Here is a 9585-nt window from a genome sequence, read left to right as displayed (position 1 = left end):
GGAACAAAAAACAGCTTCTGCCAACAAGGCTCCAAGGCCCAGCTTCTCATTCCAAAGATGTGAGATCCCACAGTAACTGCTCTATAGGGCCAGAGCCAACTATCCACTGTCCTCCCCAGGCTCTGTGGCTTGTCCTGTGACCAGCAGCACCCAACCCTTGATCAGAGTTTTTACATTCCAGGCCTTATATCTCTTGCAACTGTCAACTTCCTTTTGAGTTTCCCTCTCTTGTGTCTTTCCTGTGCTGATCCTTTTTGTAGGTGTCCCTAGATTAATGACCCCTGAGCCAGGCCTTCATCAGATGCTGCCTCTTCTCCTGCCAAGGAATCGGGAACCTTGGGTGGCCTGTGCCTTAAAGCGCTAACAAACATGGTGATTTTCAATTGGGGTTCTTGTTATGGTTGAGTCTCACAGAGAGATAAACTGTGAGAGAATAGGTGCCTTATTTTGTTCCTTGTGTAAAATGTCATTTAACAGGACTGACAGTAAGAAACTTACTGACTCAATAGCAGTAAGCACAGAGAGGGGAGGCCCCGACTTTTTTGTGGCCATGCCACTGAGTAGCTCTCTGCAGGACTAATCTCCGGGTTAATATATAAAAACCAGCCTGCCTTGCAGCTCCGATGGAGATCAAAGGAGGGACTCATGTCAACACAGTCAAGAGCATAGGAGGAACTGTATTAAAAGCAATGCTTTCCTCTAAAATTTGTTTATATACTTGTTTTGAATGCCAGGTTTCTTGTAGCTCGGTTGGCCTTGAACTCTACATAGTAAAGAATGGCTTGAGTTCCTGGCCTCCCTGCCTCGAGCTTCCGAGCGAACAGATTACAAAGACACATTTCTATGTTCAGTTCTCTCTAGCATTTATAACTTCTTCTCATCTTCTTCCATGGCTGATTTTCACTGGTACCGCTCTCCTGTACCTGTTGATTTTATTGTTATCTTTCTGGTCCCTCCGAACCCCATCTCCTCCCTCCCCACTGATGTGAATTGCATGGAGACTTCAGGTGCTAAATCAGGTTGATTAATCTCTCTAACCCAGCAGCCTAGACCCCTGATTTGGTGTGACTTCAAGCAACGGCCAGCACACAGACATCTGCCACTTGTTTACCTGGCCTGGTCCTCATCACCCACCTCTCAAGAGTTCTGGTTGGCCTAGAAGGAAGAAAGCTGCTGGAACATCTCCATCATTAATCTCTTCCATCCCAGACTGTCACTTGCTGCATGGGAGTGGCTGTGGCTCCGAGAGTCTCTGCCATTTGTCCTGAACTAAATCCATTGGTCTTATAAATGGAAGAAGGATGGGCAAGTCAGGGGCCTGGAGATGAGAGTTCTGAAGGAAATATTTCTCATCACAACCCAAGTCACTTCGCAATGCAAGATAACTCTGTCCTAGTCTTCCAGTCCAGGTAGAAAGCATCTTAATCCCATGGGCTCTACTCCCAAGCCAAAGCTACAGTGCAGCCTCTTCGGTAACAATAAATTCAAGGACATCGAACTGTGAGCTACATTCAGGGGACGCTTGGCTAGACTCACCTGTCCCAGGTGATCGGTGACTGTAAATCCAACAACAAATAATGCTTCAGTCTGGAGCAGCTTAAAACTCTTGGCTTTGGAATTTAATTTGTTTTGTCTCCTGCCACAGATCTTTGTCTCCTACCCAACCCCCGACTTCTGTAGCGATGAAGACTATGAGTCTTTTGTAGAGTTGAGTTCTATGTCCTTTTCGATTCATTTTGGAATGCAGTAAGTCTATGAGGCGTGGAGGTGAGTGCTCATTTAAGAACTTTTTGTATTGTTTTGTCTTGTTTTTTTTTTCTTTTTTTTTCTAGTTTGTCTGTTTTGATTTTTATGGCTTGTTGGTTTGCTTGTTTGTTTTTTTAAGAAAGAGGAAAAAAGAAAGGGAGGAAGGAAGGAAGGAGGGAAGGAAGGAAAGAAGGAAGGGAATGGAAAAAAGGAACACCATGATGTTGGATGGATAGGGAGGTCAGGAAGATCTGAAAGAGTTAGATGGCATAGAGGAAAAAAATATATGATCAAATACATATTTTGCAAAGATGAATACATGTTATCCAGTCTGGGTGTCTATAGCAGAAAGCAGAAGGTACTGAAGGCTGGACTCTCATGTCTCCCTAAGGGGTTGGGGTCTCGGTAGCCTCCCAGCTTTATGACTGTGCATCGCCCTCTAGTGACCAGGATGTGTCACTATAATTTTGTGACATTTCTTGAAAATTGGAGCTCCTTATATTTTCAGGTCAGGCTTGAGTGTAATTGACAAGTATTACAAGCGTCTATGAGCTTGTAATAAACCCACCAATATAATTTATCATGTTGATGCCTGACAACTTCATAGACAACGTATATCCAAGACAGGACCAGATGAAAGGATGTAGCCATGAGCTGGTCATATATACCCCCCTACCTGGATGCTCTTACATCCTTAGGAGGGGAGAGGATACTTGGTAACCACACCAAAGGAAGACAAACAGCACTGGGAGGAGTCTGGGGAAGGAAACACACACAACTAATGTGGAATTTAAGAAATGGTGGCTACTATTCAGGGAATGTCTCTGAAAAAAATGCCTCTGGGCAAGCTTGAACTCTATGAGCTTGAGGTATTGAGGGCAGGCCAGGGGGACCTGGAGTAGAGAAAGGTACTTCCTTATTACGTCAGTTTCCCATCTATGTGAAAACAGGCCCGAGAAAAAAAAAATGTGAGTGTGTTACAGTGTCACAGCCTCTGGCGGGGACAGAGATGAGGTCTGGGTGCCCAATGTAGACCCCCCCCAGGACACAAAGAGCGGGGTGGGAGAGGGTAGCACATGTGGTGGGGGCGTTTATCCAGACTGATACAGTGACAATAGCAACTGGGAGAGACTCGACAGGCTATGTGGGCCTCCCTGTTCCTTTTGTCAGAAGAGACGACAGTACAGAGAATGGCTGTTTCATAAGCAGTCATTGCTAAGCCCCTTCTCCCACATCTCCTGTGCCCAGGTCCCAAGAATCAGAACCATGTCTCCTATAGCACCCCACTTGCCCTGGGTTCTCTCAGTCTGTGATGCTTCAGCCCCAGGTCCATCACTGTTATGCAGAAGTTCCAGGACTCACATGTACAAGCTGTGTGTACCCCTGTGCTCCACCCTGCCCCATGGCTACCATACTGAGCTTCTGCCTGTGTTCCCTGTCTCCCTGTAGAGCCTGACCACTAACTGTTCTCGTGCCTCCAAATCCTGACGAGGCACCGCTCATCTCCTACCCTCAGCTTAACACCTTCTCCACCAGATACCCTCCTGACCTTCCCCAGGACCACTGAGAGCACTGACTGGCAGTCTATGTCCCGATCTTTCTCCGTAACTAGGCTCAAGAGCCCAGAAGCCAAGGTCTGTCTGCCTCACTTTCTTCCAGACAGTTTACGTAGTCCCGATCACTTAGAAGGTGCCCCAAGACCATCTAATCAATGAGTAAGTGAATAAATTGAAGCAAATGGCTCTCCCCTGAGCTGCTGCTTTTTACCATCATGTCTGTGTTTGTCTTTCTAGGTCCCCAACCCCCTTGACTCCTGCCCTCTTGATGTCTAACAGGGGCCTGCTTATTGTTGTAATCTGGCCCAAGAGAAAGAAAACAGTCTGTTCCGGCCCAGACAGTGACTTGTCAAGCTTATTACTTATGGCAGCTGGTGGTGTCTCCTAAACACAGCGGTGGTGGTGGGGGACATGACAGTAAAGAGCTGTTCACATGTAAAAGTTAGATATTCTCCTCTCTGGAATTTATTTTTTGTGAGTAGGAATATAACTGAAATGTTTATAGTGTTCTGAGGCTTGGCTCCTTGAAAAGTATACTAAGTCCCCACAGACCCTAAGACCAAAATGCTCTACAAGGTGTCTTAGGCAAAGTAGCTGCAGGGTAAAGCAACAGGTTTCCTATCCTGCAGCCAAGAAGGATCCTGGCATGCTCATAGATGGCACATATGAATCCTAGAGATGTTTACTGGTGGTACATATGGGTCCTGGAGATGTTCGCTGGTGGTACATATGGATTATTATGATGCTCACTGATGGTACATATGGATCCTGGAGGATCCTGGAGATGCTCACTGATGATACATATGGATACTGGACATACACATTGTTGGTACATATGGATCCTGGAGATGCTCACTGATGGTACATATGGATACTGGACATACACATTATTGGTACATATGGATCCTGGAGATGCTCACTGATGGTATTAAAGAGTCACTGTGCCTCAGGCTGTCAGGTGATTGTGTTGTGAATGGTCAGGCTGTTTCCTGCCCTTCACAGAACTAACAGTCCAGTTTAGAATGTATAATTGTGCAGTTTATTCCAATTGTTCAATGGCATCTGAAATCCAAACCCAAGAGTGGAAAGTCAGAGGGGCAAGAGAACACAGCATGGGCTGCCTGCCCACTCCCAGGAGTCAGGACAGCCAGTGGCTCTGAAGCTAGAATCTCAAGTCTGAGAGCTGAAGAGTGAGCAGTGCTAACTAGAAGTGTGCACACATGTAGATGGTGTATGTGAGTTTGGGAGCATCTATCTGCCACCTATATTCTGTGTGAACACACAGTTTTGTATGTGTATATGTGTGTGCACAAGTTTTGTGTGTGTTTCTGCAATGTGCTTGCAAAGTCTGTATGTGTAAGGACTCTATATGCCACAAGTATATCATGCATAAAAATGTGTGCTTGTTCACAAACATGTATAAGCATGTGCATGCAGTTTGCAAGTGCACGTGCCATGCCTATGAGTGTCCCAGAACATGAGTGTCTCATGTAGACACTCCTAGATATGATTCATTGTCTCAACCTCCTCAGCCTTCTGGCCTCCACCATGACAAGCAGTCAGTCATAAAGCAGACCTCGTGATTTCTCTTCATGGAGCAGTGTTCTCAAACCTCTCTGGCTCACAGATCCTTGCAGTAAGAACAGAGCTACCTAAGCTCCCCCAGGCTGACTGCATGGTAGTTATCCTGGCAGACATGTGATGAAGGGTCCTCACTTGCTTCTCCTCAAACCCGGGGGAGAGGGGCCCTATCATCCCATTTTGCAGAAGAAACAGGATGGGGGAGGGGAAACTACTCTTTGATGGTTGCAGCTGTGCCTTGAACATAGGTCTGTATGTTCCCGAAGCATGTGCTCTAACTCACTGAACCATTTCCCATGACTAGTGCAATGGACAGGGCGGGGACCTCTCCACGATCACTATTCCCGCAACACCCCTAGACCAGTACTCACTGAAAAGGCTCCCGTGAAGTCCCAGCCCCATCCACCTATGGACTCACTGTGGGGGGGGGGGAGCCCCCCACTTCTTTGTTGCCCTGGAGAGTTTCCCACTTCACTGCCCTTATGCATGGACAGCCTAGCTCCACCACCCCCACACTGCAGACAGCTTACATAATCAGGCCAAAGCAGTTTCTTCCTCTCTGACATGACTCCCACGGTGGCATACTCCCAACTGCTGCAGAGGGATTAACTGAGCTTGTGACCTCCTGGTGCATGCTCCCATGCCCATGGCTGTCGCCGAGGCTGAGGACAAGGGAGAAGTGCTGAAAAAGCCAGCTGGGGAAGCACTGACTGGCAGACGTTCTCATGCCCACTTACCTTCTAACTGCTGTGCGACCTTGGCTGAGGTTCACTTAGCTGTCCGACTTTCCTCCATTGAAAATGGGAATTGAAAACATACCCACTTTTAAGGTCTGCTTGAGTGAATAGAGGAAGTGCTCGTAATGCTATCACTATTTCCATATATTGAGCAAAATTATAAACAAAGATTGGAGTATAGGTTTTTGTTGAGTATTTGGTGTCAACACTCCCATTTAATGTTCCAAAGTGACCCTAGCATATGGGGCTTTATTATCACATGTTACAGAAGAGAATGCCGATGCTCCGAGAGGGAAAGGAATTATCCCAAAGTAACACAGCTAGAAGCAGCAAGCCATGACTGAATTTAACTCTGCCTGACTTCAAGTCCAAAGCAGTGTCTGCCAGGCAATTTTCTTACATCAGGATAGAAGGCATATGTAATCAGACTTCCTACACCCTCTTCCTGAGATCACCCAGCCTGGCCAAGGTCTGATGTCTGAACCCTAAAGGAAGGAAGCAAGAGTAGCAGGTGGTTTGTCGAGGAGCCTTGAAAGCCTCGTGCTAGAACTGAGAACCCGCTAAGATCTGGAAGCAGGCAGGTTGAAGGGGGAGGAGGGCGGACCACAGAGCAGAGGTGCCAGTGTTGGTCCCATGGCAAATGTGACACAAGAGTCATTGCCAGCACAGTGCCATGTGACATGGAAAAAGGCATTCTCTTTCTGTTAGGGGACACCAGGTTGCCACTGGGCCCAGAGCCTAGGAATCCAGAAACCCCAGGACTAACTCGTGGTTCTGCATCATGCCAGAGTATGAATTTTCAGAGACTGCATAGAGGAAGTGCCAGTTTCCTCACATCACCATGGAAACTGAATTAATTGGTGCACAAAAGCCTCGGGACAGCACCTCACTCATAGTAAGAACTAGATGCATCAGTGTTTTATATTGTAGAAACCGTGAGTAAAAGAAGCTGGATGTTAGGATAAGGATGCCCTTGGCTATGTCAGAACAGCTGGCATAAAGTGGCTTTTCATTTTGCTTCATTCTTTTATTTCATTCAGACAAGCTCTCATTATATACCATAAAATGGTCTTCAATTTACAATCCTCCTGCCTCCGACTCCAAAATGCTGGGATTACAGGTCTATGCCACCATTCTTCAACCCCTAAGTGACTTCAATAAGCTTTATTAGTTTCCCCATGTGAATAGAGGTGATTCAAGGCTGGAGTATATCCCCCAAGAACCTTTATTTCTTTCGCCCACCATTTTTTTTACATATTACCAGAGTCCCCCTTCATGACTGCAGAAATTCCAGACATCACATCCTAACAGAGTTGCACCCAGAACCAGAAGGGCAAGAACAGAGAACTCTTTCTCACACTTAAATTGCTGTTACAGAAAAGAAGAAAATATCTCCCAGAAGCCTCTGAGAAATCGCCTTTTTCTGCAAGGAGCATCTCTGACCCCTATGGGAAGATGACTAGGAAAGCAAGGTTCTAGCATTTTCCATCATGGTTTGGAGCTGTACTACTTGGCAAGGAAGGGGGAGAAGAAGTGTTGGTGGATGGGCAGCCCTACTTTGCAGGATCATCTTGAGAAGAAAATGTGGGAAGAGTGTGCAGGAGCAGATGGAAGAGAACGACACACATTCCAGACAGCATTAGCGACCTCATGAGGGACAAAGGGGGTAAGCCGATGCCTGCAGGTCAGGCCTAAAGTCAGAAAAATGGAAGCTAATAATTTCAGAGAGACCAGGTCTTACTCATGGCTATGGCTGAGTAGAGAGGAACATTAAAAAAAAAAAAAGTAGCTCATGGCCCTGACCACTAATAGTGACATTATGTGACCTGCTGACAACCCAGGATAGCAAATTTCCCTCTTCATTTTGAGGCTATTTTAATTGATGGCAGAAGTATAAGAAAACACTTGTTCAGAAAATGCCAACATGAGGGCTTGCAATCCTCTCTAACTCCAGTTCCAAGAACTCCAACGCCTCCAATGCCTTCTTCTGGCCTCCATGGCACCACATGCACGTAACACACAGACAAGGATGCAGACAAAACTACCGCATACATAAAATACAATTCTTTCTTGAAAGTATTTTAACTCTGGTATAGACCAAATCAAAACCATCTGGTGGCTGGGGCAGCATGGAGGCAGCCAGTCTGTGACCTCTGGCCTAGAAGAAGATCATCCTTCCTGAGTGACAGGCGAGGGCAACCAAGTACACCCGATCCGTTTGAGTGGCAAGATCCAGGAAACTGAGCGCACTGCCAGTCTGAGCCTTGGCTAATGGAATGTCAAACTGCAATCACACGGCTTTAAATCCAGGCACAGGAGAGGGACCATTCAACTGTAAGGAGGGTGTTCTCCTGCCTCATTAGTCTCTGCTTTTCCACAAGCAGTGCTGCCCTGTTGCTTCAGATGCTGGGTAGCAGCCATAGCACAAACCTTCGCCTCCGAAGAGCAATGAGATCACATAAGCTGCAAACCATAATACCACAGAGATAACAACTTTAACCAGTTTCTGGCTTCCTCAGCCCCAAACACAAACTCAAAGGCTCCAATACAGAGTACAGTCATCCTGTGGGTTGTTGGTTCCAGGACCCATGACACATAATAAAATCTGCTGATGCTCAGGTCTCTTCTACAAAATGTAGGCTTTGCACATAAACTACAGTCATTCTGATATACCTTAAATCACCAAAGATGAATTCTAATGCCGAATGCGGTTGAAATACTGTGTGAGTGGCTATGTCATCCAGCAAATGACAAGATGCAAGTGTGGGTTCATGCTTAGAACAGACCCAATGCCTTCTCATGTTTTCAAACTGTTCGAGTTCACAGATGCAGCACAGTCAGCCCAGACTGGCTGGGCTGAAGATCAGGACAGTATAGGGGAGAGTCATTCAACTTGGAGGATAGGGACGTGCTGTGCCAGCCTAGCTCAGTTTGAACCAGCACTGTGCCCTGCTGTAGACACAGTCAACAGAAAGCCGACAGGGGAAAGACACTTGAGGTGCCAACACCGACCAGTTCTAAAGAAGCTAAAATATAACTGATCAGCTAACCCTAGAATCCTCAGGATCAGAACCTCCTGGGAAGAAACCCAGAGGTTCCAGGACTCTGGAGGTCAAGTCCATAGCATAGACCCTGGAGTCAGACACACCTGAACTGGCAGGGTCACAAAAACACTCTAGCTAAAAGTCAATTTACTCTGCTGAAGAGAGGGTCACGTGGGGCCTCTCACAAATGGGAAGAGGAGCCTCATGCGAACTGGAAGCAAACTGTAGCAGAAGCTGCTGGGAATCTGGCCCAGACACCTGCACTGCAGTGACTAAGTTCCCAGGCATTCTTCTGCTCTTGCCTGAGATGCTAAGGACTCCTCATGCTGGGAGAACAATGCTAATAGGACCTTCCCTCGCACTCTCTGGGTGAAGAAAGTTTCAGGTACCACAGTGGGAGGAGAAGGAATCCTGGTGGTCATGCCAGAAAAGCCTTACACGCAGATGATAAGACTGCAGTAGGGAAACCAGAGGCCGTGGGGAGATGAGAACGGCTTCCTGTGACTGGGACTAACAGATGTCTCCTGTTGTGTAACAGCCGCGGGGCTGCCTGGAAGACTGACCATGTCCAAGTATCCAGGCCTTGGCACACTGGCAGTCAAGGGAAGCCCTTAAAAAGCATCAGTCTTTTTAACTGTGGCCTCTGATCCTTCACCAAGCAAGAGTCCCCTCTAGAGCATGCCTGCCGAAGCCATTGCCTCTGAGGCTGTTTCCTTGGGAATCAATACCCGGAATGGGAAGAACAGCTGCCAGGAAATTCAGGAGGTTTTACTAATCACCCGTGCATCTCTGCCATCAGAAGCCCTGAAGCAAATGCCTGGGGCAGAGCTGATTCCACACAGGATATTGCACAGACTGTATTCAAGTCTCTACCAACATCCTCCATGCCTCTATACCAACATCCTCCATGCCTCTATACCA

Source organism: Microtus ochrogaster, chromosome 18, assembly GCF_000317375.1.
Source record: "Microtus ochrogaster isolate Prairie Vole_2 chromosome 18, MicOch1.0, whole genome shotgun sequence".
NCBI lineage: Eukaryota > Metazoa > Chordata > Mammalia > Rodentia > Cricetidae > Microtus > Microtus ochrogaster.
This window is presented reverse-complemented; position numbering follows the sequence as displayed.